This window comes from Schistocerca gregaria, chromosome 4, assembly GCF_023897955.1.
Source record: "Schistocerca gregaria isolate iqSchGreg1 chromosome 4, iqSchGreg1.2, whole genome shotgun sequence".
Lineage (NCBI taxonomy): Eukaryota > Metazoa > Arthropoda > Insecta > Orthoptera > Acrididae > Schistocerca > Schistocerca gregaria.
Window position 1 is genome coordinate 13,782,134 of NC_064923.1, and position 27,653 is coordinate 13,809,786.

Consider the following 27,653-nt stretch of genomic DNA (forward strand, 5'->3'; position numbering starts at 1 on the left):
GTGTAGAACGAAAACACAACTCCTCAGTGGTGTGAGCGTTTTGAGATGAGTCGTATATAAGTTCCACTTGTTTGTCAGTGACCGTGTGGCCTATTGGATAAGGCGTCGGACTTCGTATCCGAAGATTGCGTGTTTGATTCCTCTCTCGGTCGTGTTTTTCCAGATCTGAAAAAGAAACATACCGTTTTAGTGCAGCACTTGAGCAGTACGAAACCGTGTGAACGTTGCTGTTGACCATTTTCTGCTTGGAGATGCTCTTGAGCTTGAAACACGCACAACAAGACCGGTGTTAACTAGCGAATTGGTTTGCATATTGCCGTCGCCGCGTGTTTTTGACTGGCACTTGCACATCTAAAATAACGTCGGAAAGTAACTCGTTCGGCTTATGAGTCACATCAAGTATGTGTGTTAATTTTGACGAAACTAGCTCTGCAGGTTGTCATGCAATTCTGTTACCTCTCAGAAATGATTATGAAATAAAAGTGAACTACGTGACGAGTGTGACGTTAGGAAAACATTAGGCAACATGGGGAGGTTCTGTATGGGACCAATCAACCCAAACGAGTACTGTGTGACGTGCTAACCGGCATGTACTCACCGAAGCAGCGCGGCTAGCTCAGTCGGTAGAACATAAGGCTCTTAATCCCAGGGTCGTGGGTTCGAGCCCCACGTGGGGAGGAACGGAATTTTGTTCCTCTGCAGATGTAACTTACCGTTTTTCTGATTAACGTGATGTAATGGAAATAGCAACTTTAAACTTTGCCTACGTCTCCGTCAGTCGCTACGAAGCTGTATTTGAAGGTGAAGGTGATTTTGTAGACATGTGTGAAAGACATGTTCTGAAATGCAAGTGGTGTTATTTGGAGAGCACTTCCTTTACGTGTCAGATGTGTAGGCAAGCAGTAATGGGTCGCCATAGCTGCAAATATTAGACGGTAATATGAAGTGTTGTCAGCTGAAGTCTGATGATCCAGACGACCGTAAGGATGAAGTACGCAAAAGTACCGCTAGGCCGCGCCTCTTTAGCTCAGTGGCAGAGCACTGGTCTAGTAAACCAGGGGTCGTGAGTTCGATCCTCACAGGAGGCAGACGAATTTTGGATATCAGTTGCGCGTCGTGGCCTTATAGCAAACAGTATCTGGGATGACTAACAATTAGCGAGAGGCGTTTTATTAAGAATTACTCTCAGATGTGATTAAGGCGAATGGCGCAGATAAAGCATTTGCCAAAGCGGTACAGCATAAGGTGGGATGGGACAGTCTGAAATATATTTTATAGATGTATTTCTCACATATCTCAGAGCCTTCCGCGGTTGTCGTCGTCGTCGTCGTCGTCGTCGCCGCCGCCACTTCTGCAGAAGTAGCAAATGGACATCGTAGCAAATGCGGCGAGGGACGCCCTGCCTTACATTTCCGAATGCACAAAGTGTGTGGTTTAGTTTCCCAGTCTATATTTGGTAGGTCTCGTAGCAGGTTGAATGTATCAAATGGGTGGGAAAGAGCAAGGGGCAGCGTCTGTGTAGAACGAAAACACAACTCCTCAGTGGTGTGAGCGTTTTGAGATGAGTCGTATATAAGTTCCACTTGTTTGTCAGTGACCGTGTGGCCTATTGGATAAGGCGTCGGACTTCGTATCCGAAGATTGCGTGTTTGATTCCTCTCTCGGTCGTGTTTTTCCAGATCTGAAAAAGAAACATACCGTTTTAGTGCAGCACTTGAGCAGTACGAAACCGTGTGAACGTTGCTGTTGACCATTTTCTGCTTGGAGATGCTCTTGAGCTTGAAACACGCACAACAAGACCGGTGTTAACTAGCGAATTGGTTTGCATATTGCCGTCGCCGCGTGTTTTTGACTGGCACTTGCACATCTAAAATAACGTCGGAAAGTAACTCGTTCGGCTTATGAGTCACATCAAGTATGTGTGTTAATTTTGACGAAACTAGCTCTGCAGGTTGTCATGCAATTCTGTTACCTCTCAGAAATGATTATGAAATAAAAGTGAACTACGTGACGAGTGTGACGTTAGGAAAACATTAGGCAACATGGGGAGGTTCTGTATGGGACCAATCAACCCAAACGAGTACTGTGTGACGTGCTAACCGGCATGTACTCACCGAAGCAGCGCGGCTAGCTCAGTCGGTAGAACATAAGGCTCTTAATCCCAGGGTCGTGGGTTCGAGCCCCACGTGGGGAGGAACGGAATTTTGTTCCTCTGCAGATGTAACTTACCGTTTTTCTGATTAACGTGATGTAATGGAAATAGCAACTTTAAACTTTGCCTACGTCTCCGTCAGTCGCTACGAAGCTGTATTTGAAGGTGAAGGTGATTTTGTAGACATGTGTGAAAGACATGTTCTGAAATGCAAGTGGTGTTATTTGGAGAGCACTTCCTTTACGTGTCAGATGTGTAGGCAAGCAGTAATGGGTCGCCATAGCTGCAAATATTAGACGGTAATATGAAGTGTTGTCAGCTGAAGTCTGATGATCCAGACGACCGTAAGGATGAAGTACGCAAAAGTACCGCTAGGCCGCGCCTCTTTAGCTCAGTGGCAGAGCACTGGTCTAGTAAACCAGGGGTCGTGAGTTCGATCCTCACAGGAGGCAGACGAATTTTGGATATCAGTTGCGCGTCGTGGCCTTATAGCAAACAGTATCTGGGATGACTAACAATTAGCGAGAGGCGTTTTATTAAGAATTACTCTCAGATGTGATTAAGGCGAATGGCGCAGATAAAGCATTTGCCAAAGCGGTACAGCATAAGGTGGGATGGGACAGTCTGAAATATATTTTATAGATGTATTTCTCACATATCTCAGAGCCTTCCGCGGTTGTCGTCGTCGTCGTCGTCGTCGTCGTCGCCGCCGCCACTTCTGCAGAAGTAGCAAATGGACATCGTAGCAAATGCGGCGAGGGACGCCCTGCCTTACATTTCCGAATGCACAAAGTGTGTGGTTTAGTTTCCCAGTCTATATTTGGTAGGTCTCGTAGCAGGTTGAATGTATCAAATGGGTGGGAAAGAGCAAGGGGCAGCGTCTGTGTAGAACGAAAACACAACTCCTCAGTGGTGTGAGCGTTTTGAGATGAGTCGTATATAAGTTCCACTTGTTTGTCAGTGACTGTGTGGCCTAATGGATAAGGCGTCGGACTTCGTATCCGAAGATTGCGTGTTTGATTCCTCTCTGGGTCGTGTTTTTCCAGATATGAAAAAGAAACATACCATTTTAGTGCAGCACTTGAGCAGTACGAACCCGTGTGAACGTTGCTGTTGACCATTTTCTGCTTGGAGATGCTCTTGAGCTTGAAACACGCACAACAAGACCGGTGTTAACTAGCGAATTGGTTTGCATATTGCCGTCGCCGCGTGTTTTTGACTGGCACTTGCACATCTAAAATAACGTCGGAAAGTAACTCGTTCGGCTTATGAGTCACATCAAGTATGTGTGTTAATTTTGACGAAACTAGCTCTGCAGGTTGTCATGCAATTCTGTTACCTCTCAGAAATGATTATGAAATAAAAGTGAACTACGTGACGAGTGTGACGTTAGGAAAACATTAGGCAACATGGGGAGGTTCTGTATGGGACCAATCAACCCAAACGAGTACTGTGTTGACGTGCTAACCGGCATATACTCACCGATTCAGCGCGGCTAGCTCAGTCGGTAGAACATAAGGCTCTTAATCCCAGGGTCGTGGGTTCGAGCCCCACGTGGGGTGGAACGGAATTTTGTTCCTCTGCAGATGTAACTTACCGTTTTTCTGATTAACGTGATGTAATGGAAATAGCAACTTTAAACTTTGCCTACGTCTCCGTCAGTCGCTACGAAACTGTATTTGAAGGTGAAGGTGATTTTGTAGACATGTGTGAAAGACATGTTCTGAAATGCAAGTGGTGTTATTTGGAGAGCACTTCCTTTACGTGTCAGATGTGTAGGCAAGCAGTAATGGGTCGCCATAGCTGCAAATATTAGACGGTAATATGAAGTGTTGTCAGCTGAAGTCTGATGATCCAGACGACCGTAAGGATGAAGTACGCAAAAGTGCCGCTAGGCCGCGCCTCTTTAGCTCAGTGGCAGAGCACTGGTCTAGTAAACCAGGGGTCGTGAGTTCGATCCTCACAGGAGGCAGACGAATTTTGGATATCAGTTGCGCGTCGTGGCCTTATAGCAAACAGTATCTGGGTTGACTAACAATTAGCGAGAGGCGTTTTATTAAGAATTACTCTCAGATGTGATTAAGGCGAATGGCGCAGATATAGCATTTGCCAAAGCGGTACAGCATAAGGTGGGATGGGACAGTCTGAAATATATTTTATAGATGTATTTCTCACATATCTCAGAGCCTTCCGCGGTTGTCGTCGTCGTCGTCGTCGTCGTCGCTGCCGCCGCCACTTCTGCAGAAGTAGCAAATGGACATCGTAGCAAATGCGGCGAGGGACGCCCTGCCTTACATTTCCGAATGCACAAAGTGTGTGGTTTAGTTTCCCAGTCTATATTTGGTAGGTCTCGTAGCAGGTTGAATGTATCAAATGGGTGGGAAAGAGCAAGGGGCAGCGTCTGTGTAGAACGAAAACACAACTCCTCATTGGTGTGAGCGTTTTGAGATGAGTCGTATATAAGTTCCACTTGTTTGTCAGTGACCGTGTGGCCTAATGGATAAGGCGTCGGACTTCGTATCCGAAGATTGCGTGTTTGATTCCTCTCTCGGTCGTGTTTTTCCAGATATGAAAAAGAAACATACCGTTTTAGTACAGCACTTGAGCAGTACGAAACCGTGTGAACGTTGCTGTTGACCATTTTCTGCTTGGAGATGCTCTTGAGCTTGAAACACGCACAACAAGACCGGTGTTAACTAGCGAATTGGTTTGCATATTGCCGTCGCCGCGTGTTTTTGCCTGGCACTTGCACATCTAAAATAACGTCGGAAAGTAACTCGTTCGGCTTATGAGTCACATCAAGTATGTGTGTTAATTTTGACGAAACTAGCTCTGCAGGTTGTCATGCAATTCTGTTACCTCTCAGAAATGATTATGAAATAAAAGTGAACTACGTGACGAGTGTGACGTTAGGAAAACATTAGGCAACATGGGGAGGTTCTGTATGGGACCAATCAACCCAAACGAGTACTGTGTGACGTGCTAACCGGCGTATACTCACCGAGGCAGCGCGGCTAGCTCAGTCGGTAGAGCATAAGGCTCTTAATCCCAGGGTCGTGGGTTCGAGCCCCACGTGGGGAGGAACGGAATTTTGTTCCTCTGCAGATGTAACTTACCGTTTTTCTGATTAACGTGATGTAATGGAAATAGCAACTTTAAACTTTGCCTACGTCTCCGTCAGTCGCTACGAAACTGTATTTGAAGGTGAAGGTGATTTTGTAGACATGTGTGAAAGACATGTTCTGAAATGCAAGTGGTGTTATTTGGAGAGCACTTCCTTTACGTGTCAGATGTGTAGGCAAGCAGTAATGGGTCGCCATAGCTGCAAATATTAGACGGTAATATGAAGTGTTGTCAGCTGAAGTCTGATGATCCAGACGACCGTAAGGATGAAGTACGCAAAAGTACCGCTAGGCCGCGCCTCTTTAGCTCAGTGGCAGAGCACTGGTCTAGTAAACCAGGGGTCGTGAGTTCGATCCTCACAGGAGGCAGACGAATTTTGGATATCAGTTGCGCGTCGTGGCCTTATAGCAAACAGTATCTGGGATGACTAACAATTAGCGAGAGGCGTTTTATTAAGAATTACTCTCAGATGTGATTAAGGCGAATGGCGCAGATAAAGCATTTGCCAAAGCGGTACAGCATAAGGTGGGATGGGACAGTCTGAAATATATTTTATAGATGTATTTCTCACATATCTCAGAGCCTTCCGCGGTTGTCGTCGTCGTCGTCGTCGTCGTCGTCGCTGCCGCCGCCACTTCTGCAGAAGTAGCAAATGGACATCGTAGCAAATGCGGCGAGGGACGCCCTGCCTTACATTTCCGAATGCACAAAGTGTGTGGTTTAGTTTCCCAGTCTATATTTGGTAGGTCTCGTAGCAGGTTGAATGTATCAAATGGGTGGGAAAGAGCAAGGGGCAGCGTCTGTGTAGAACGAAAACACAACTCCTCAGTGGTGTGAGCGTTTTGAGATGAGTCGTATATAAGTTCCACTTGTTTGTCAGTGACCGTGTGGCCTAATGGATAAGGCGTCGGACTTCGTATCCGAAGATTGCGTGTTTGATTCCTCTCTCGGTCGTGTTTTTCCAGATATGAAAAAGAAACATACCGTTTTAGTGCAGCACTTGAGCAGTACGAAACCGTGTGAACGTTGCTGTTGACCATTTTCTGCTTGGAGATGCTCTTGAGCTTGAAACACGCACAACAAGACCGGTGTTAACTAGCGAATTGGTTTGCATATTGCCGTCGCCGCGTGTTTTTGACTGGCACTTGCACATCTAAAATAACGTCGGAAAGTAACTCGTTCGGCTTATGAGTCACATCAAGTATGTGTGTTAATTTTGACGAAACTAGCTCTGCAGGTTGTCATGCAATTCTGTTACCTCTCAGAAATGATTATGAAATAAAAGTGAACTACGTGACGAGTGTGACGTTAGGAAAACATTAGGCAACATGGGGAGGTTCTGTATGGGACCAATCAACCCAAACGAGTACTGTGTGACGTGCTAACCGGCATATACTCACCGAGGCAGCGCGGCTAGCTCAGTCGGTAGAACATAAGGCTCTTAATCCCAGGGTCGTGGGTTCGAGCCCCACGTGGGGAGGAACGGAATTTTGTTCCTCTGCAGATGTAACTTACCGTTTTTCTGATTAACGTGATGTAATGGAAATAGCAACTTTAAACTTTGCCTACGTCTCCGTCAGTCGCTACGAAACTGTATTTGAAGGTGAAGGTGATTTTGTAGACATGTGTGAAAGACATGTTCTGAAATGCAAGTGGTGTTATTTGGAGAGCACTTCCTTTACGTGTCAGATGTGTAGGCAAGCAGTAATGTTTCGCCATAGCTGCAAATATTAGACGGTAATATGAAGTGTTGTCAGCTGAAGTCTGATGATCCAGACGACCGTAAGGATGAAGTACGCAAAAGTACCGCTAGGCCGCGCCTCTTTAGCTCAGTGGCAGAGCACTGGTCTAGGAAACCAGGGGTCGTGAGTTCGATCCTCACAGGAGGCAGACGAATTTTGGATATCAGTTGCGCGTCGTGGCCTTAGAGCAAACAGTATTTGGGATGACTAACAATTAGCGAGAGGCCTTTTATTAAGAATTACTCTCAGATGTGATTAAGGCGAATGGCGTAGATAAAGCATTTGCCAAAGCGGTACAGCATAAGGTGGGATGGGACAGTCTGAAATATATTTTATAGATGTATTTCTCACATATCTCAGAGCCTTCCGCGGTTGTCGTCGTCGTCGCCGCCGCCACTTCTGCAGAAGTAGCAAATGGACATCGTAGCAAATGCGGCGAGGGACGCCCTGCCTTACATTTCCGAATGCACAAAGTGTGTGGTTTAGTTTCCCAGTCTATATTTGGTAGGTCTCGTAGCAGGTTGAATGTATCAAATGGGTGGGAAAGAGCAAGGGGCAGCGTCTGTGTAGAACGAAAACACAACTCCTCAGAGGTGTGAGCGTTTCGAGATGAGTCGTATATAAGTTCCACTTGTTTGTCAGTGACCGTGTGGCCTAATGGATAAGGCGTCGGACTTCGTATCCGAAGATTGCGTGTTTGATTCCTCTCTCGGTCGTGTTTTTCCAGATATGAAAAAGAAACATACCGTTTTAGTGCAGCACTTGAGCAGTACGAACCCGTGTGAACGTTGCTGTTGACCATTTTCTGCTTGAAGATGCTCTTGAGCTTGAAACACGCACAACAAGACCGGTGTTAACTAGCGAATTGGTTTGCATATCGCCGCGTGTTTTTGACTGGCACTTGCACATCTAAAATAACGTCGGAAAGTAACTCGTTCGGCTTATGAGTCACATCAAGTATGTGTGTTAATTTTGACGAAACTAGCTCTGCAGGTTGTCATGCAATTCTGTTACCTCTCAGAAATGATTATGAAATAAAAGTGAACTACGTGACGAGTGTGACGTTAGGAAAACATTAGGCAACATGGGGAGGTTCTGTATGGGACCAATCAACCCAAACGAGTACTGTGTTGACGTGCTAACCGGCATATACTCACCGATTCAGCGCGGCTAGCTCAGTCGGTAGAACATAAGGCTCTTAATCCCAGGGTCGTGGGTTCGAGCCCCACGTGGGGAGGAACGGAATTTTGTTCCTCTGCAGATGTAACTTACCGTTTTTCTGATTAACGTGATGTAATGGAAATAGCAACTTTAAACTTTGCCTACGTCTCCGTCAGTCGCTACGAAACTGTATTTGAAGGTGAAGGTGATTTTGTAGACATGTGTGAAAGACATGTTCTGAAATGCAAGTGGTGTTATTTGGAGAGCACTTCCTTTACGTGTCAGATGTGTAGGCAAGCAGTAATGGGTCACCATAGCTGCAAATATTAGACGGTAATATGAAGTGTTGTCAGCTGAAGTCTGATGATCCAGACGACCGTAAGGATGAAGTACGCAAAAGTACCGCTAGGCCGCGCCTCTTTAGCTCAGTGGCAGAGCACTGGTCTAGTAAACCAGGGGTCGTGAGTTCGATCCTCACAGGAGGCAGACGAATTTTGGATATCAGTTGCGCGTCGTGGCCTTATAGCAAACAGTATCTGGGATGACTAACAATTAGCGAGAGGCGTTTTATTAAGAATTACTCTCAGATGTGATTAAGGCGAATGGCGCAGATAAAGCATTTGCCAAAGCGGTACAGCATAAGGTGGGATGGGACAGTCTGAAATATATTTTATAGATGTATTTCTCACATATCTCAGAGCCTTCCGCGGTTGTCGTCGTCGTCGTCGTCGTCGTCGTCGTCGCCACTTCTGCAGAGGTAGCAAATGGATATCGTAGCAAATGCGGCGAGGGACGCCCTGCCTTACATTTCCGAATGCACAAAGTGTGTGGTTTAGTTTCCCAGTCTATATTTGGTAGGTCTCGTAGCAGGTTGAATGTATCAAATGGGTGGGAAAGAGCAAGGGGCAGCGTCTGTGTAGAACGAAAACACAACTCCTCAGTGGTGTGAGCGTTTTGAGATGAGTCGTATATAAGTTCCACTTGTTTGTCAGTGACCGTGTGGCCTAATGAATAAGGCGTCGGACTTCGTATCCGAAGATTGCGTGTTTGATTCCTCTCTCGGTCGTGTTTTTCCAGATATGAAAAAGAAACATACCATTTTAGTGCAGCACTTGAGCAGTACGAACCCGTGTGAACGTTGCTGTTGACCATTTTCTGCTTGGAGATGCTCTTGAGCTTGAAACACGCACAACAAGACCGGTGTTAACTAGCGAATTGGTTTGCATATTGCCGTCGCCGCGTGTTTTTGACTGGCACTTGCACATCTAAAATAACGTCGGAAAGTAACTCGTTCGGCTTATGAGTCACATCAAGTATGTGTGTTAATTTTGACGAAACTAGCTCTGCAGGTTGTCATGCAATTCTGTTACCTCTCAGAAATGATTATGAAATAAAAGTGAACTACGTGACGAGTGTGACGTTAGGAAAACATTAGGCAACATGGGGAGGTTCTGTATGGGACCAATCAACCCAAACGAGTACTGTGTGACGTGCTAACCGGCATATACTCACCGATTCAGCGCGGCTAGCTCAGTCGGTAGAACATAAGGCTCTTAATCCCAGGGTCGTGGGTTCGAGCCCCACGTGGGGAGGAACGGAATTTTGTTCCTCTGCAGATGTAACTTACCGTTTTTCTGATTAACGTGATGTAATGGAAATAGCAACTTTAAACTTTGCCTACGTCTCCGTCAGTCGCTACGAAACTGTATTTGAAGGTGAAGGTGATTTTGTAGACATGTGTGAAAGACATGTTCTGAAATGCAAGTGGTGTTATTTGGAGAGCACTTCCTTTACGTGTCAGATGTGTAGGCAAGCAGTAATGGGTCGCCGTAGCTGCAAATATTAGACGGTAATATGAAGTGTTGTCAGCTGAAGTCTGATGATCCAGACGACCGTAAGGATGAAGTACGCAAAAGTACCGCTAGGCCGCGCCTCTTTAGCTCAGTGGCAGAGCACTGGTCTAGGAAACCAGGGGTCGTGAGTTCGATCCTCACAGGAGGCAGACGAATTTTGGATATCAGTTGCGCGTCGTGGACTTATAGCAAACAGTATTTGGGATGACTAACAATTAGCGAGAGGCGTTTTATTAAGAATTACTCTCAGAAGTGATTAAGGCGAATGGCGTAGATAAAGCATTTGCCAAAGCGGTACAGCATAAGGTGGGATGGGACAGTCTGAAATATATTTTATAGATGTATTTCTCACATATCTCAGAGCCTTCCGCGGTTGTCGTCGTCGTCGTCGTCGTCGTCGTCGTCGTCGTCGTCGTCGTCGTCGCCGCCGCCGCCGCCGCCACTTCTGCAGAAGTAGCAAATGGACATCGTAGCAAATGCGGCGAGGGACGCCCTGCCTTACATTTCCGAATGCACAAAGTGTGTGGTTTAGTTTCCCAGTCTATATTTGGTAGGTCTCGTAGCAGGTTGAATGTATCAAATGGGTGGGAAAGAGCAAGGGGCAGCGTCTGTGTAGAACGAAAACACAACTCCTCAGTGGTGTGAGCGTTTTGAGATGAGTCGTATATAAGTTCCACTTGTTTGTCAGTGACCGTGTGGCCTAATGGATAAGGCGTCGGACTTCGTATCCGAAGATTGCGTGTTTGATTCCTCTCTCGGTCGTGTTTTTCCAGATATGAAAAAGAAACATACCATTTTAGTGCAGCACTTGAGCAGTACGAACCCGTGTGAACGTTGCTGTTGACCATTTTCTGCTTGGAGATGCTCTTGAGCTTGAAACACGCACAACAAGACCGGTGTTAACTAGCAAATTGGTTTGCATATTGCCGTCGCCGCGTGTTTTTGACTGGCACTTGCACATCTAAAATAACGTCGGAAAGTAACTCGTTCGGCTTATGAGTCACATCAAGTATGTGTGTTAATTTTGACGAAACTAGCTCTGCAGGTTGTCATGCAATTCTGTTACCTCTCAGAAATGATTATGAAATAAAAGTGAACTACGTGACGAGTGTGACGTTAGGAAAACATTAGGCAACATGGGGAGGTTCTGTATGGGACCAATCAACCCAAACGAGTACTGTGTTGACGTGCTAACCGGCATATACTCACCGATTCAGCACGGCTAGCTCAGTCGGTAGAACATAAGGCTCTTAATCCCAGGGTCGTGGGTTCGAGCCCCACGTGGGGAGGAACGGAATTTTGTTCCTCTGCAGATGTAACTTACCGTTTTTCTGATTAACGTGATGTAATGGAAATAGCAACTTTAAACTTTGCCTACGTCTCCGTCAGTCGCTACGAAACTGTATTTGAAGGTGAAGGTGATTTTGTAGACATGTGTGAAAGACATGTTCTGAAATGCAAGTGGTGTTATTTGGAGAGCACTTCCTTTACGTGTCAGATGTGTAGGCAAGCAGTAATGGGTCGCCGTAGCTGCAAATATTAGACGGTAATATGAAGTGTTGTCAGCTGAAGTCTGATGATCCAGACGACCGTAAGGATGAAGTACGCAAAAGTACCGCTAGGCTGCGCCTCTTTAGCTCAGTGGCAGAGCACTCGTCTAGGAAACCAGGGGTCGTGAGTTCGATCCTCACAGGAGGCAGACGAATTTTGGATATCAGTTGCGCGTCGTGGCCTTATAGCAAACAGTATTTGGGATGACTAACAATTAGCGAGAGGCGTTTTATTAAGAATTACTCTCAGATGTGATTAAGGCGAATGGCGTAGATAAAGCATTTGCCAAAGCGGTACAGCATAAGGTGGGATGGGACAGTCTGAAATATATTTTATAGATGTATTTCTCACATATCTCAGAGCCTTCCGCGGTTGTCGTCGTCGTCGTCGTCGTCGTCGTCGTCGTCGTCGTCGTCGCCGCCGCCACTTCTGCAGAAGTAGCAAATGGACATCGTAGCAAATGCGGCGAGGGACGCCCTGCCTTACATTTCCGAATGCACAAAGTGTGTGGTTTAGTTTCCCAGTCTATATTTGGTAGGTCTCGTAGCAGGTTGAATGTATCAAATGGGTGGGAAAGAGCAAGGGGCAGCGTCTGTGTAGAACGAAAACACAACTCCTCAGAGGTGTGAGCGTTTCGAGATGAGTCGTATATAAGTTCCACTTGTTTGTCAGTGACCGTGTGGCCTAATGGATAAGGCGTCGGACTTCGTATCCGAAGATTGCGTGTTTGATTCCTCTCTCGGTCGTGTTTTTCCAGATATGAAAAAGAAACATACCGTTTTAGTGCAGCACTTGAGCAGTACGAAACCGTGTGAACGTTGCTGTTGACCATTTTCTGCTTGGAGATGCTCTTGAGCTTGAAACACGCACAACAAGACCGGTGTTAACTAGCGAATTGGTTTGCATATTGCCGTCGCCGCGTGTTTTTGACTGGCACTTGCACATCTAAAATAACGTCGGAAAGTAACTCGTTCGGCTTATGAGTCACATCAAGTATGTGTGTTAATTTTGACGAAACTAGCTCTGCAGGTTGTCATGCAATTCTGTTACCTCTCAGAAATGATTATGAAATAAAAGTGAACTACGTGACGAGTGTGACGTTAGGAAAACATTAGGCAACATGGGGAGGTTCTGTATCGGACCAATCAACCCAAACGAGTACTGTGTGACGTGCTAACCGGCATGTACTTACCGAGGCAGCGCGGCTAGCTCAGTCGGTAGAACATAAGGCTCTTAATCCCAGGGTCGTGGGTTCGAGCCCCACGTGGGGAGGAACGGAATTTTGTTCCTCTGCAGATGTAACTTACCGTTTTTCTGATTAACGTGATGTAATGGAAATAGCAACTTTAAACTTTGCCTACGTCTCCGTCAGTCGCTACGAAACTGTATTTGAAGGTGAAGGTGATTTTGTAGACATGTGTGAAAGACATGTTCTGAAATGCAAGTGGTGTTATTTGGAGAGCACTTCCTTTACGTGTCAGATGTGTAGGCAAGCAGTAATGGGTCGCCATAGCTGCAAATATTAGACGGTAATATGAAGTGTTGTCAGCTGAAGTCTGATGATCCAGACGACCGTAAGGATGAAGTACGCAAAAGTACCGCTAGGCCGCGCCTCTTTAGCTCAGTGGCAGAGCACTGGTCTAGGAAACCAGGGGTCGTGAGTTCGATCCTCACAGGAGGCAGACGAATTTTGGATATCAGTTGCGCGTCGTGGCCTTAGAGCAAACAGTATTTGGGATGACTAACAATTAGCGAGAGGCCTTTTATTAAGAATTACTCTCAGATGTGATTAAGGCGAATGGCGCAGATAAAGCATTTGCCAAAGCGGTACAGCATAAGGTGGGATGGGACAGTCTGAAATATATTTTATAGATGTATTTCTCACATATCTCAGAGCCTTCCGCGGTTGTCGTCGTCGTCGTCGTCGTCGTCGTCGTCGCCGCCGCCGCCGCCACTTCTGCAGAAGTAGCAAATGGACATCGTAGCAAATGCGGCGAGGGACGCCCTGCCTTACATTTCCGAATGCACAAAGTGTGTGGTTTAGTTTCCCAGTCTATATTTGGTAGGTCTCGTAGCAGGTTGAATGTATCAAATGGGTGGGAAAGAGCAAGGGGCAGCGTCCATGTAGAACGAAAACACAACTCCTCAGAGGTGTGAGCGTTTCGAGATGAGTCGTATATAAGTTCCACTTGTTTGTCAGTGACCGTGTGGCCTAATGGATAAGGCGTCGGACTTCGTATCCGAAGATTGCGTGTTTGATTCCTCTCTCGGTCGTGTTTTTCCAGATATGAAAAAGAAACATACCGTTTTAGTGCAGCACTTGAGCAGTACGAAACCGTGTGAACGTTGCTGTTGACCATTTTCTGCTTGGAGATGCTCTTGAGCTTGAAACACGCACAACAAGACCGGTGTTAACTAGCGAATTGGTTTGCATATTGCCGTCGCCGCGTGTTTTTGACTGGCACTTGCACATCTAAAATAACGTCGGAAAGTAACTCGTTCGGCTTATGAGTCACATCAAGTATGTGTGTTAATTTTGACGAAACTAGCTCTGCAGGTTGTCATGCAATTCTGTTACCTCTCAGAAATGATTATGAAATAAAAGTGAACTACGTGACGAGTGTGACGTTAGGAAAACATTAGGCAACATGGGGAGGTTCTGTATGGGACCAATCAACCCAAACGAGTACTGTGTGACGTGCTAACCGGCATGTACTCACCGAGGCAGCGCGGCTAGCTCAGTCGGTAGAACATAAGGCTCTTAATCCCAGGGTCGTGGGTTCGAGCCCCACGTGGGGAGGAACGGAATTTTGTTCCTCTGCAGATGTAACTTACCGTTTTTCTGATTAACGTGATGTAATGGAAATAGCAACTTTAAACTTTGCCTACGTCTCCGTCAGTCGCTACGAAACTGTATTTGAAGGTGAAGGTGATTTTGTAGACATGTGTGAAAGACATGTTCTGAAATGCAAGTGGTGTTATTTGGAGAGCACTTCCTTTACGTGTCAGATGTGTAAGCAAGCAGTAATGGGTCGCCATAGCTGCAAATATTAGACGGTAATATGAAGTGTTGTCAGCTGAAGTCTGATGATCCAGACGACCGTAAGGATGAAGTACGCAAAAGTACCGCTAGGCCGCGCCTCTTTAGCTCAGTGGCAGAGCACTGGTCTAGGAAACCAGGGGTCGTGAGTTCGATCCTCACAGGAGGCAGACGAATTTTGGATATCAGTTGCGCGTCGTGGCCTTAGAGCAAACAGTATTTGGGATGACTAACAATTAGCGAGAGGCCTTTTATTAAGAATTACTCTCAGATGTGATTAAGGCGAATGGCGTAGATAAAGCATTTGCCAAAGCGGTACAGCATAAGGTGGGATGGGACAGTCTGAAATATATTTTATAGATGTATTTCTCACATATCTCAGAGCCTTCCGCGGTTGTCGTCGTCGTCGTCGTCGTCGTCGTCGTCGTCGTCGTCGTCGTCGTCGTCGCCGCCGCCGCCACTTCTGCAGAAGTAGCAAATGGACATCGTAGCAAATGCGGCGAGGGACGCCCTGCCTTACATTTCCGAATGCACAAAGTGTGTGGTTTAGTTTCCCAGTCTATATTTGGTAGGTCTCGTAGCAGGTTGAATGTATCAAATGGGTGGGAAAGAGCAAGGGGCAGCGTCTGTGTAGAACGAAAACACAACTCCTCAGTGGTGTGAGCGTTTTGAGATGAGTCGTATATAAGTTCCACTTGTTTGTCAGTGACCGTGTGGCCTAATGGATAAGGCGTCGGACTTCGTATCCGAAGATTGCGTGTTTGATTCCTCTCTGGGTCGTGTTTTTCCAGATATGAAAAAGAAACATACCATTTTAGTGCAGCACTTGAGCAGTACGAACCCGTGTCAACGTTGCTGTTGACCATTTTCTGCTTGGAGATGCTCTTGAGCTTGAAACACGCACAACAAGACCGGTGTTAACTAGCGAATTGGTTTGCATATTGCCGTCGCCGCGTGTTTTTGACTGGCACTTGCACATCTAAAATAACGTCGGAAAGTAACTCGTTCGGCTTATGAGTCACATCAAGTATGTGTGTTAATTTTGACGAAACTAGCTCTGCAGGTTGTCATGCAATTCTGTTACCTCTCAGAAATGATTATGAAATAAAAGTGAACTACGTGACGAGTGTGACGTTAGGAAAACATTAGGCAACATGGGGAGGTTCTGTATGGGACCAATCAACCCAAACGAGTACTGTGTTGACGTGCTAACCGGCATATACTCACCGATTCAGCGCGGCTAGCTCAGTCGGTAGAACATAAGGCTCTTAATCCCAGGGTCGTGGGTTCGAGCCCCACGTGGGGAGGAACGGAATTTTGTTCCTCTGCAGATGTAACTTACCGTTTTTCTGATTAACGTGATGTAATGGAAATAGCAACTTTAAACTTTGCCTACGTCTCCGTCAGTCGCTACGAAACTGTATTTGAAGGTGAAGGTGATTTTGTAGACATGTGTGAAAGACATGTTCTGAAATGCAGGTGGTGTTATTTGGAGAGCACTTCCTTTACGTGTCAGATGTGTAGGCAAGCAGTAATGGGTCGCCATAGCTGCAAATATTAGACGGTAATATGAAGTGTTGTCAGCTGAAGTCTGATGATCCAGACGACCGTAAGGATGAAGTACGCAAAAGTACCGCTAGGCCGCGCCTCTTTAGCTCAGTGGCAGAGCACTGGTCTAGTAAACCAGGGGTCGTGAGTTCGATCCTCACAGGAGGCAGACGAATTTTGGATATCAGTTGCGCGTCGTGGCCTTATAGCAAACAGTATCTGGGATGACTAACAATTAGCGAGAGGCGTTTTATTAAGAATTACTCTCAGATGTGATTAAGGCGAATGGCGCAGATAAAGCATTTGCCAAAGCGGTACAGCATAAGGTGGGATGGGACAGTCTGAAATATATTTTATAGATGTATTTCTCACATATCTCAGAGCCTTCCGCGGTTGTCGTCGTCGTCGTCGTCGTCGTCGTCGTCGTCGTCGCCGCCGCCACTTCTGCAGAAGTAGCAAATGGACATCGTAGCAAATGCGGCGAGGGACGCCCTGCCTTACATTTCCGAATGCACAAAGTGTGTGGTTTAGTTTCCCAGTCTATATTTGGTAGGTCTCGTAGCAGGTTGAATGTATCAAATGTGTGGGAAAGAGCAAGGGGCAGCGTCTGTGTAGAACGAAAACACAACTCCTCAGTGGTGTGAGCGTTTTGAGATGAGTCGTATATAAGTTCCACTTGTTTGTCAGTGACCGTGTGGCCTAATGGATAAGGCGTCGGACTTCGTATCCGAAGATTGCGTGTTTGATTCCTCTCTCGGTCGTGTTTTTCCAGATATGAAAAAGAAACATACCGTTTTAGTGCAGCACTTGAGCAGTACGAACCCGTGTGAACGTTGCTGTTGACCATTTTCTGCTTGGAGATGCTCTTGAGCTTGAAACACGCACAACAAGACCGGTGTTAACTAGCGAATTGGTTTGCATATTGCCGTCGCCGCGTGTTTTTGACTGGCACTTGCACATCTAAAATAACGTCGGAAAGTAACTCGTTCGGCTTATGAGTCACATCAAGTATGTGTGTTAATTTTGACGAAACTAGCTCTGCAGGTTGTCATGCAATTCTGTTACCTCTCAGAAATGATTATGAAATAAAAGTGAACTACGTGACGAGTGTGACGTTAGGAAAACATTAGGCAACATGGGGAGGTTCTGTATCGGACCAATCAACCCAAACGAGTACTGTGTTGACGTGCTAACCGGCATATACTCACCGATTCAGCGCGGCTAGCTCTGTCGGTAGAACATAAGGCTCTTAATCCCAGGGTCGTGGGTTCGAGCCCCACGTGGGGAGGAACGGAATTTTGTTCCTCTGCAGATGTAACTTACCGTTTTTCTGATTAACGTGATGTAATGGAAATAGCAACTTTAAACTTTGCCTACGTCTCCGTCAGTCGCTACGAAACTGTATTTGAAGGTGAAGGTGATTTTGTAGACATGTGTGAAAGACATGTTCTGAAATGCAGGTGGTGTTATTTGGAGAGCACTTCCTTTACGTGTCAGATGTGTAGGCAAGCAGTAATGGGTCGCCATAGCTGCAAATATTAGACGGTAATATGAAGTGTTGTCAGCTGAAGTCTGATGATCCAGACGACCGTAAGGATGAAGTACGCAAAAGTACCGCTAGGCCGCGCCTCTTTAGCTGAGTGGCAGAGCACTGGTCTAGTAAACCAGGGGTCGTGAGTTCGATCCTCACAGGAGGCAGACGAATTTTGGATATCAGTTGCGCGTCGTGGCCTTATAGCAAACAGTATCTGGGATGACTAACAATTAGCGAGAGGCGTTTTATTAAGAATTACTCTCAGATGTGATTAAGGCGAATGGCGCAGTTAAAGCATTTGCCAAAGCGGTACAGCATAAGGTGGGATGGGACAGTCTGAAATATATTTTATAGATGTATTTCTCACATATCTCAGAGCCTTCCGCGGTTGTCGTCGTCGTCGTCGTCGTCGTCGTCGCCGCCGCCGCCGCCGCCACTTCTGCAGAAGTAGCAAATGGACATCGTAGCAAATGCGGCGAGGGACGCCCTGCCTTACATTTCCGAATGCACAAAGTGTGTGGTTTAGTTTCCCAGTCTATATTTGGTAGGTCTCGTAGCAGGTTGAATGTATCAAATGGGTGGGAAAGAGCAAGGGGCAGCGTCTGTGTAGAACGAAAACACAACTCCTCAGTGGTGTGAGCGTTTTGAGATGAGTCGTATATAAGTTCCACTTGTTTGTCAGTGACCGTGTGGCCTAATGGATAAGGCGTCGGACTTCGTATCCGAAGATTGCGTGTTTGATTCCTCTCTCGGTCGTGTTTTTCCAGATATGAAAAAGAAACATACCGTTTTAGAGCAGCACTTGAGCAGTACGAAACCGTGTGAACGTTGCTGTTGACCATTTTCTGCTTGGAGATGCTCTTGAGCTTTAAACACGCACAACAAGACCGGTGTCAACTAGCGAATTGGTTTGCATATTGCCGTCGCCGCGTGTTTTTGACTGGCACTTGCACATCTAAAATAACGTCGGAAAGTAACTCGTTCGGCTTATGAGTCACATCAAGTATGTGTGTTAATTTTGACGAAACTAGCTCTGCAGGTTGTCATGCAATTCTGTTACCTCTCAGAAATGATTATGAAATAAAAGTGAACTACGTGACGAGTGTGACGTTAGGAAAACATTAGGCAACATGGGGAGGTTCTGTATGGGACCAATCAACCCAAACGAGTACTGTGTGACGTGCTAACCGGCATATACTCACCGAGGCAGCGCGGCTAGCTCAGTCGGTAGAACATAAGTTTCTTAATCCCAGGGTCGTGGGTTCGAGCCCCACGTGGGGAGGAACGGAATTTTGTTCCTCTGCAGATGTAACTTACCGTTTTTCTGATTAACGTGATGTAATGGAAATAGCAACTTTAAACTTTGCCTACGTCTCCGTCAGTCGCTACGAAACTGTATTTGAAGGTGAAGGTGATTTTGTAGACATGTGTGAAAGACATGTTCTGAAATGCAAGTGGTGTTATTTGGAGAGCACTTCCTTTACGTGTCAGATGTGTAGGCAAGCAGTAATGGGTCGCCATAGCTGCAAATATTAGACGGTAATATGAAGTGTTGTCAGCTGAAGTCTGATGATCCAGACGACCGTAAGGATGAAGTACGCAAAAGTACCGCTAGGCCGCGCCTCTTTAGCTCAGTGGCGGAGCACTGGTCTAGTAAACCAGGGGTCGTGAGTTCGATCCTCACAGGAGGCAGACGAATTTTGGATATCAGTTGCGCGTCGTGGCCTTATAGCAAACAGTATCTGGGATGATAACAATTAGCGAGAGGCGTTTTATTAAGAATTACTCTCAGATGTGATTAAGGCGAATGGCGCAGATAAAGCATTTGCCAAAGCGGTACAGCATAAGGTGGGATGGGACAGTCTGAAATATATTTTATAGATGTATTTCTCACATATCTCAGAGCCTTCCGCGGTTGTCGTCGTCGTCGTCGTCGTCGTCGTCGCCGCCGCCGCCGCCACTTCTGCAGAAGTAGCAACTGGACATCGTAGCAAATGCGGCGAGGGACGCCCTGCCTTACATTTCCGAATGCACAAAGTGTGTGGTTTAGTTTCCCAGTCTATATTTGGTAGGTCTCGTAGCAGGTTGAATGTATCAAATGGGTGGGAAAGAGCAAGGGGCAGCGTCTGTGTAGAACGAAAACACAACTCCTCAGTGGTGTGAGCGTTTTGAGATGAGTCGTATATAAGTTCCACTTGTTTGTCAGTGACCGTGTGGCCTAATGGATAAGGCGTCGGACTTCGTATCCGAAGATTGCGTGTTTGATTCCTCTCTCGGTCGTGTTTTTCCAGATCTGAAAAAGAAACATACCGTTTTAGTGCAGCACTTGAGCAGTACGAAACCGTGTGAACGTTGCTGTTGACCATTTTCTGCTTGGAGATGCTCTTGAGCTTGAAACACGCACAACAAGACCGGTGTTAACTAGCGAATTGGTTTGCATATTGCCGTCGCCGCGTGTTTTTGACTGGCACTTGCACATCTAAAATAACGTCGGAAAGTAACTCGTTCGGCTTATGAGTCACATCAAGTATGTGTGTTAATTTTGACGAAACTAGCTCTGCAGGTTGTCATGCAGTTCTGTTACCTCTCAGAAATGATTATGAAATAAAAGTGAACTACGTGACGAGTGTGACGTTAGGAAAACATTAGGCAACATGGGGAGGTTCTGTATGGGACCAATCAACCCAAACGAGTACTGTGTGACGTGCTAACCGGCATGTACTCACCGAGGCAGTGCGGCTAGCTCAGTCGGTAGAACATAAGGCTCTTAATCCCAGGGTCGTGGGTTCGAGACCCACGTGGGGAGGAACGGAATTTTGTTCCTCTTCAGATGTAACTTACCGTTGTTCTGATTAACGTGATGTAATGGAAATAGCAACTTTAAACTTTGCCTACGTCTCCGTCAGTCGCTACGAAACTGTATTTGAAGGTGAAGGTGATTTTGTAGACATGTGTGAAAGACATGTTCTGAAATGCAAGTGGTGTTATTTGGAGAGCACTTCCTTTACGTGTCAGACGTGTAGGCAAGCAGTAATGGGTCGCCATAGCTGCAAATATTAGACGGTAATATGAAGTGTTGTCAGCTGAAGTCTGATGATCCAGACGACCGTAAGGATGAAGTACGCAAAAGTACCGCTAGGCCGCGCCTCTTTAGCTCAGTGGCAGAGCACTGGTCTAGTAAACCAGGGGTCGTGAGTTCGATCCTCACAGGAGGCAGACGAATTTTGGATATCAGTTGCGCGTCGTGGCCTTATAGCAAACAGTATCTGGGATGATAACAATTAGCGAGTGGCGTTTTATTAAGAATTACTCTCAGATGTGATTAAGGCGAATGGCGCAGATAAAGCATTTGCCAAAGCGGTACAGCATAAGGTGGGATGGGACAGTCTGAAATATATTTTATAGATGTATTTCGTCGCCGCCGCCGCCACTTCTGCAGAAGTAGCAAATGGATATCGTAGCAAATGCGGCGAGGGACGCCCTGCCTTACATTTCCGAATGCACAAAGTGTGTGGTTTAGTTTCCCAGTCTATATTTGGTAGGTCTCGTAGCAGGTTGAATGTATCAAATGGGTGGGAAAGAGCAAGGGGCAGCGTCTGTGTAGAACGAAAACACAACTCCTCAGTGGTGTGAGCGTTTTGAGATGAGTCGTATATAAGTTCCACTTGTTTGTCAGTGACCGTGTGGCCTAATGGATAAGGCGTCGGACTTCGTATCCGAAGATTGCGTGTTTGATTCCTCTCTCGGTCGTGTTTTTCCAGATATGAAAAAGAAACATACCGTTTTAGTGCAGCACTTGAGCAGTACGAAACCGTGTGAACGATGCTGTTGACCATTTTCTGCTTGGAGATGCTCTTGAGCTTGAAACACGCACAAGACCGGTGTTAACTAGCGAATTGGTTTGCATATTGCCGTCGCCGCGTGTTTTTGACTGGCACTTGCACATCTAAAATAACGTCGGGAAGTAACTCGTTCGGCTTATGAGTCACATCAAGTATGTGTGTTAATTTTGACGAAACTAGCTCTGCAGGTTGTCATGCAATTCTGTTACCTCTCAGAAATGATTATGAAATAAAAGTGAACTACGTGACGAGTGTGACGTTAGGAAAACATTAGGCAACATGGGGAGGTTCTGTATGGGACCAATCAACCCAAACGAGTACTGTGTGACGTGCTAACCGGCATATACTCACCGAGGCAGCGCGGCTAGCTCAGTCGGTAGAACATTAGGCTCTTAATCCCAGGGTCGTGGGTTCGAGCCCCACGTGGGGAGGAACGGAATTTTGTTCCTCTGCAGATGTAACTTACCGTTTTTCTGATTAACGTGATGTAATGGAAATAGCAACTTTAAACTTTGCCTACGTCTCCGTCAGTCGCTACGAAACTGTATTTGAAGGTGAAGGTGATTTTGTAGACATGTGTGAAAGACATGTTCTGAAATGCAAGTGGTGTTATTTGGAGAGCACTTCCTTTACGTGTCAGATGTGTAGGCAAGCAGTAATGGGTCGCCATAGCTGCAAATATTAGACGGTAATATGAAGTGTTGTCAGCTGAAGTCTGATGATCCAGACGACCGTAAGGATGAAGTACGCAAAAGTACCGCTAGGCCGCGCCTCTTTAGCTCAGTGGCAGAGCACTGGTCTAGTAAACCAGGGGTCGTGAGTTCGATCCTCACAGGAGGCAGACGAATTTTGGATATCAGTTGCGCGTCGTGGCCTTATAGCAAACAGTATCTGGGATGACTAACAATTAGCGAGAGGCGTTTTATTAAGAATTACTCTCAGATGTGATTAAGGCGAATGGCGCAGATAAAGCATTTGCCAAAGCGGTACAGCATAAGGTGGGATGGGACAGTCTGAAATATATTTTATAGATGTATTTCTCACATATCTCAGAGCCTTCCGCGGTTGTCGTCGTCGTCGTCGTCGCCGCCGCCACTTCTGCAGAAGTAGCAAATGGACATCGTAGCAAATGCGGCGAGGGACGCCCTGCCTTACATTTCCGAATGCACAAAGTGTGTGGTTTAGTTTCCCAGTCTATATTTGGTAGGTCTCGTAGCAGGTTGAATGTATCAAATGGGTGGGAAAGAGCAAGGGGCAGCGTCTGTGTAGAACGAAAACACAACTCCTCAGTGGTGTGAGCGTTTTGAGATGAGTCGTATATTTGTTCCACTTGTTTGTCAGTGACCGTGTGGCCTAATGGATAAGGCGTTGGACTTCGTATCCGAAGATTGCGTGTTTGATTCCTCTCTCGGTCGTGTTTTTCCAGATATGAAAAAGAAACATACCGTTTTAGTGCAGCACTTGAGCAGTACGAAACCGTGTGAACGTTGCTGTTGACCATTTTCTGCTTGGAGATGCTCTTGAGCTTGAAACACGCACAACAAGACCGGTGTTAACTATCGAATTGGTTTGCATATTGCCGTCGCCGCGTGTTTTTGACTGGCACTTGCACATCTAAAATAACGTCGGAAAGTAACTCGTTCGGCTTATGAGTCACATCAAGTATGTGTGTTAATTTTGACGAAACTAGCTCTGCAGGTTGTCATGCAATTCTGTTACCTCTCAGAAATGATTATGAAATAAAAGTGAACTACGTGACGAGTGTGACGTTAGGAAAACATTAGGCAACATGGGGAGGTTCTGTATGGGACCAATCAACCCAAACGAGTACTGTGTGACGTGCTATCCGGCATATACTCACCGAGGCAGCGCGGCTAGCTCAGTCGGTAGAACATAAGGCTCTTAATCCCAGGGTCGTGGGTTCGAGCCCCACGTGGGGAGGAACGGAATTTTGTTCCTCTGCAGATGTAACTTACCGTTTTTCTGATTAACGTGATGTAATGGAAATAGCAACTTTAAACTTTGCCTACGTCTCCGTCAGTCGCTACGAAACTGTATTTGAAGGTGAAGGTGATTTTGTAGACATGTGTGAAAGACATGTTCTGAAATGCAAGTGGTGTTATTTGGAGAGCACTTCCTTTACGTGTCAGATGTGTAGGCAAGCAGTAATGGGTCGCCATAGCTGCAAATATTAGACGGTAATATGAAGTGTTGTCAGCTGAAGTCTGATGATCCAGACGACCGTAAGGATGAAGTACGCAAAAGTACCGCTAGGCCGCGCCTCTTTAGCTCAGTGGCAGAGCACTGGTCTAGTAAACCAGGGGTCGTGAGTTCGATCCTCACAGGAGGGAGACGAATTTTGGATATCAGTTGCGCGTCGTGGCCTTATAGCAAACAGTATCTGGGATGACTAACAATTAGCGAGAGGCGTTTTATTAAGAATTACTCTCAGATGTGATTAAGGCGAATGGCGCAGATAAAGCATTTGCCAAAGCGGTACAGCATAAGGTGGGATGGGACAGTCTGAAATATATTTTATAGATGTATTTCGTCGCCGCCGCCGCCACTTCTGCAGAAGTAGCAAATGGATATCGTAGCAAATGCGGCGAGGGACGCCCTGCCTTACATTTCCGAATGCACAAAGTGTGTGGTTTAGTTTCCCAGTCTATATTTGGTAGGTCTCGTAGCAGGTTGAATGTATCAAATGGGTGGGAAAGAGCAAGGGGCAGCGTCTGTGTAGAACGAAAACACAACTCCTCAGTGGTGTGAGCGTTTTGAGATGAGTCGTATATAAGTTCCACTTGTTTGTCAGTGACCGTGTGGCCTAATGGATAAGGCGTCGGACTTCGTATCCGAAGATTGCGTGTTTGATTCCTCTCTCGGTCGTGTTTTTCCAGATATGAAAAAGAAACATACCGTTTTAGTGCAGCACTTGAGCAGTACGAAACCGTGTGAACGATGCTGTTGACCATTTTCTGCTTGGAGATGCTCTTGAGCTTGAAACACGCACAAGACCGGTGTTAACTAGCGAATTGGTTTGCATATTGCCGTCGCCGCGTGTTTTTGACTGGCACTTGCACATCTAAAATAACGTCGGGAAGTAACTCGTTCGGCTTATGAGTCACATCAAGTATGTGTGTTAATTTTGACGAAACTAGCTCTGCAGGTTGTCATGCAATTCTGTTACCTCTCAGAAATGATTATGAAATAAAAGTGAACTACGTGACGAGTGTGACGTTAGGAAAACATTAGGCAACATGGGGAGGTTCTGTATGGGACCAATCAACCCAAACGAGTACTGTGTGACGTGCTAACCGGCATATACTCACCGAGGCAGCGCGGCTAGCTCAGTCGGTAGAACATTAGGCTCTTAATCCCAGGGTCGTGGGTTCGAGCCCCACGTGGGGAGGAACGGAATTTTGTTCCTCTGCAGATGTAACTTACCGTTTTTCTGATTAACGTGATGTAATGGAAATAGCAACTTTAAACTTTGCCTACGTCTCCGTCAGTCGCTACGAAACTGTATTTGAAGGTGAAGGTGATTTTGTAGACATGTGTGAAAGACATGTTCTGAAATGCAAGTGGTGTTATTTGGAGAGCACTTCCTTTACGTGTCAGATGTGTAGGCAAGCAGTAATGGGTCGCCATAGCTGCAAATATTAGACGGTAATATGAAGTGTTGTCAGCTGAAGTCTGATGATCCAGACGACCGTAAGGATGAAGTACGCAAAAGTACCGCTAGGCCGCGCCTCTTTAGCTCAGTGGCAGAGCACTGGTCTAGTAAACCAGGGGTCGTGAGTTCGATCCTCACAGGAGGCAGACGAATTTTGGATATCAGTTGCGCGTCGTGGCCTTATAGCAAACAGTATCTGGGATGACTAACAATTAGCGAGAGGCGTTTTATTAAGAATTACTCTCAGATGTGATTAAGGCGAATGGCGCAGATAAAGCATTTGCCAAAGCGGTACAGCATAAGGTGGGATGGGACAGTCTGAAATATATTTTATAGATGTATTTCTCACATATCTCAGAGCCTTCCGCGGTTGTCGTCGTCGTCGTCGTCGCCGCCGCCACTTCTGCAGAAGTAGCAAATGGACATCGTAGCAAATGCGGCGAGGGACGCCCTGCCTTACATTTCCGAATGCACAAAGTGTGTGGTTTAGTTTCCCAGTCTATATTTGGTAGGTCTCGTAGCAGGTTGAATGTATCAAATGGGTGGGAAAGAGCAAGGGGCAGCGTCTGTGTAGAACGAAAACACAACTCCTCAGAGGTGTGAGCGTTTCGAGATGAGTCGTATATAAGTTCCACTTGTTTGTCAGTGACCGTGTGGCCTAATGGATATTCTGGCTTTAGCCGTCGCCGCGGTCGGACGTGCTTGTTGTTTACTCCGCGTACGTTAGCGCTATCGCCGGTGTTTGGTGTTTACGTGAAGTTAGCTGTACATTTTCGCTGTTATTTTTTGAGTGGTGTCTCTGATAAGTGTTTTTATAGTACTTTCGTCCGTTCCACGTCTCGTGCTTCGCCGCAATTTCGGCTGTTGCCGGAATTTCGTCGGAACCGACGACCATGTCTGACACCGTCAGGAAGAATACTTTAGTCTTCTCGTTCGAGAAAGAAACACGGCCGGTCCAACCCACTGCGCTGGAAATCCACGATTGGCTGACTGAGGTAATCGGTATAAATTCTGACTCTGTTCATACCACGCAATTAGATGCTGAAAAATACTGTGTTTTTGTTAAATTTCTGAACTCAGTGACAGTCGATAAGTTGCTTGCAAAATGGGGTAATTCCGTCGAATTTGTTCATCGAGACGGTTCAAAAAGTAATGTCTCTGTACGAAAAGCTGATATCATGTACACCAATGTCAGGATTTTGAATGTTCCAATTGAAATTGATAATCAGTTGATCAAGGACGCTCTCTCTAAATATGGCGAAGTTAAATCTATCTATAACGAAAGATGGTCGAAGCTATACAAGATACAGTGTTTTAATGGCATTAGATCCGTTGAAATGGAGGTGAAAGCCAACATTCCGTCCCATATATCCGTTGCAGGCCATAAAGCACATGTTGTGTATTCTGGTCAGGAGCGCACGTGCAATATTTGCAATGAGACAGGTCATTTCCGACAAGATTGTCCGCGCCGTGTTTTTGTTCTTCGGAACAATCTAACACAGCGTCAAAAACTGACCCTCAGCGATGTCTTACCAAATAGCACTTCCCTTCTTTCGGTTAACGACAGTGGTGCATGTACTTCTGCAGTGCCCGCCATAACTACTACGGAGTTCCCTCCCCTGGGCGTCATTACATCACACCCTTCTGTTCCCGATTGCGATCTCCAGAATAAGAAGCGACCGTTGGAAATGACCGATGACGGCTCGGACGGCGAGTCCGCCCGTAATTCGCCTTCCACCCGCAAGCAGAAGCAGTGTAATGCGGATGTGCTCGAGGAAACAAACAGTACATGTATTGACGTGACGACAGCCGCTAAGGCAACCCGGCCGCTGTCGGCGGCTGAACAGGTACAAACGGTCCACGGAGGGGACGCAGTAACGATTGTCGCGGAGACGGAAGAGGCGCACTCCGAAGCACAAGAGGTGACGGAGCGGAACCCAACTCAAGAATTTACAGACCCACAAACCGCCGACTCAGTCAGTGCTCTGGAGCTAGTGACGGAAGAACAAGGAAATGGCACTCGCAAAAAGGACTCTGTTGAGGCAGCTTCGGTCACAACGGTGGTAAAGATAGACAATCCGAATGACGGCGCGTTGAACCAAGATGTCCGAAGACGCCGACTCAAACCGCAACCTAATCTCAAAGCTTCCCGTAACCAAAGCAAACAACAACCGGCACAAGAGGAAGCGACGGCCAAGAACGTCTTGTATGAAATCATCACGGAAAGACCTAAGGAGGTACCTTCCAGTGACATTAGTGATGCAAAGCCCCTCGGTAAAACTAAAACCCGAGATGTTCGGAATCCTGCACCAAAATGAGGCTGTAAGATGAAAAAAAAAAAGGATTTTGTTGAACCAGTTTCATTTCTAATTGTACTACTGTCTTAGTCATATTTCAGAGGAACCAGATGAAGTGTTTACCGAGCTTCAAATAC

The 27,653-nt window shown here is 46.3% G+C and overlaps 17 non-coding genes across 17 annotated transcripts; all 17 read left to right on the forward strand.

Moving 5' to 3' along the window:
- Positions 1-1,016: 1,016 nt before the first annotated feature.
- Trnat-agu (transfer RNA threonine (anticodon AGU)) lies at positions 1,017-1,088 on the forward strand. The gene has a single exon. It is a non-coding gene; the product is annotated as a tRNA-Thr (tRNA).
- Positions 1,089-2,532: 1,444 nt separating this feature from the next.
- On the forward strand, positions 2,533-2,604 carry Trnat-agu (transfer RNA threonine (anticodon AGU)). Its single transcript has one exon. It is a non-coding gene; the product is annotated as a tRNA-Thr (tRNA).
- Positions 2,605-4,052: 1,448 nt separating this feature from the next.
- Positions 4,053-4,124, forward strand: Trnat-agu (transfer RNA threonine (anticodon AGU)). Its single transcript has one exon. It is a non-coding gene; the product is annotated as a tRNA-Thr (tRNA).
- Positions 4,125-5,571: 1,447 nt separating this feature from the next.
- On the forward strand, positions 5,572-5,643 carry Trnat-agu (transfer RNA threonine (anticodon AGU)). The gene has a single exon. It is a non-coding gene; the product is annotated as a tRNA-Thr (tRNA).
- Positions 5,644-7,093: 1,450 nt separating this feature from the next.
- Trnap-agg (transfer RNA proline (anticodon AGG)) lies at positions 7,094-7,165 on the forward strand. Its single transcript has one exon. It is a non-coding gene; the product is annotated as a tRNA-Pro (tRNA).
- A 1,427-nt stretch (positions 7,166-8,592) lies between these two features.
- Trnat-agu (transfer RNA threonine (anticodon AGU)) lies at positions 8,593-8,664 on the forward strand. The gene has a single exon. It is a non-coding gene; the product is annotated as a tRNA-Thr (tRNA).
- A 1,444-nt stretch (positions 8,665-10,108) lies between these two features.
- Positions 10,109-10,180, forward strand: Trnap-agg (transfer RNA proline (anticodon AGG)). The gene has a single exon. It is a non-coding gene; the product is annotated as a tRNA-Pro (tRNA).
- Positions 10,181-11,658: 1,478 nt separating this feature from the next.
- Trnap-agg (transfer RNA proline (anticodon AGG)) lies at positions 11,659-11,730 on the forward strand. The gene has a single exon. It is a non-coding gene; the product is annotated as a tRNA-Pro (tRNA).
- Positions 11,731-13,192: 1,462 nt separating this feature from the next.
- On the forward strand, positions 13,193-13,264 carry Trnap-agg (transfer RNA proline (anticodon AGG)). Its single transcript has one exon. It is a non-coding gene; the product is annotated as a tRNA-Pro (tRNA).
- A 1,456-nt stretch (positions 13,265-14,720) lies between these two features.
- Positions 14,721-14,792, forward strand: Trnap-agg (transfer RNA proline (anticodon AGG)). The gene has a single exon. It is a non-coding gene; the product is annotated as a tRNA-Pro (tRNA).
- Positions 14,793-16,267: 1,475 nt separating this feature from the next.
- Trnat-agu (transfer RNA threonine (anticodon AGU)) lies at positions 16,268-16,339 on the forward strand. The gene has a single exon. It is a non-coding gene; the product is annotated as a tRNA-Thr (tRNA).
- A 1,457-nt stretch (positions 16,340-17,796) lies between these two features.
- Trnat-agu (transfer RNA threonine (anticodon AGU)) lies at positions 17,797-17,868 on the forward strand. The gene has a single exon. It is a non-coding gene; the product is annotated as a tRNA-Thr (tRNA).
- Positions 17,869-19,324: 1,456 nt separating this feature from the next.
- Positions 19,325-19,396, forward strand: Trnat-agu (transfer RNA threonine (anticodon AGU)). The gene has a single exon. It is a non-coding gene; the product is annotated as a tRNA-Thr (tRNA).
- Positions 19,397-20,848: 1,452 nt separating this feature from the next.
- On the forward strand, positions 20,849-20,920 carry Trnat-agu (transfer RNA threonine (anticodon AGU)). Its single transcript has one exon. It is a non-coding gene; the product is annotated as a tRNA-Thr (tRNA).
- A 1,395-nt stretch (positions 20,921-22,315) lies between these two features.
- Trnat-agu (transfer RNA threonine (anticodon AGU)) lies at positions 22,316-22,387 on the forward strand. Its single transcript has one exon. It is a non-coding gene; the product is annotated as a tRNA-Thr (tRNA).
- A 1,438-nt stretch (positions 22,388-23,825) lies between these two features.
- Positions 23,826-23,897, forward strand: Trnat-agu (transfer RNA threonine (anticodon AGU)). The gene has a single exon. It is a non-coding gene; the product is annotated as a tRNA-Thr (tRNA).
- A 1,396-nt stretch (positions 23,898-25,293) lies between these two features.
- On the forward strand, positions 25,294-25,365 carry Trnat-agu (transfer RNA threonine (anticodon AGU)). The gene has a single exon. It is a non-coding gene; the product is annotated as a tRNA-Thr (tRNA).
- Positions 25,366-27,653: the final 2,288 nt, after the last annotated feature.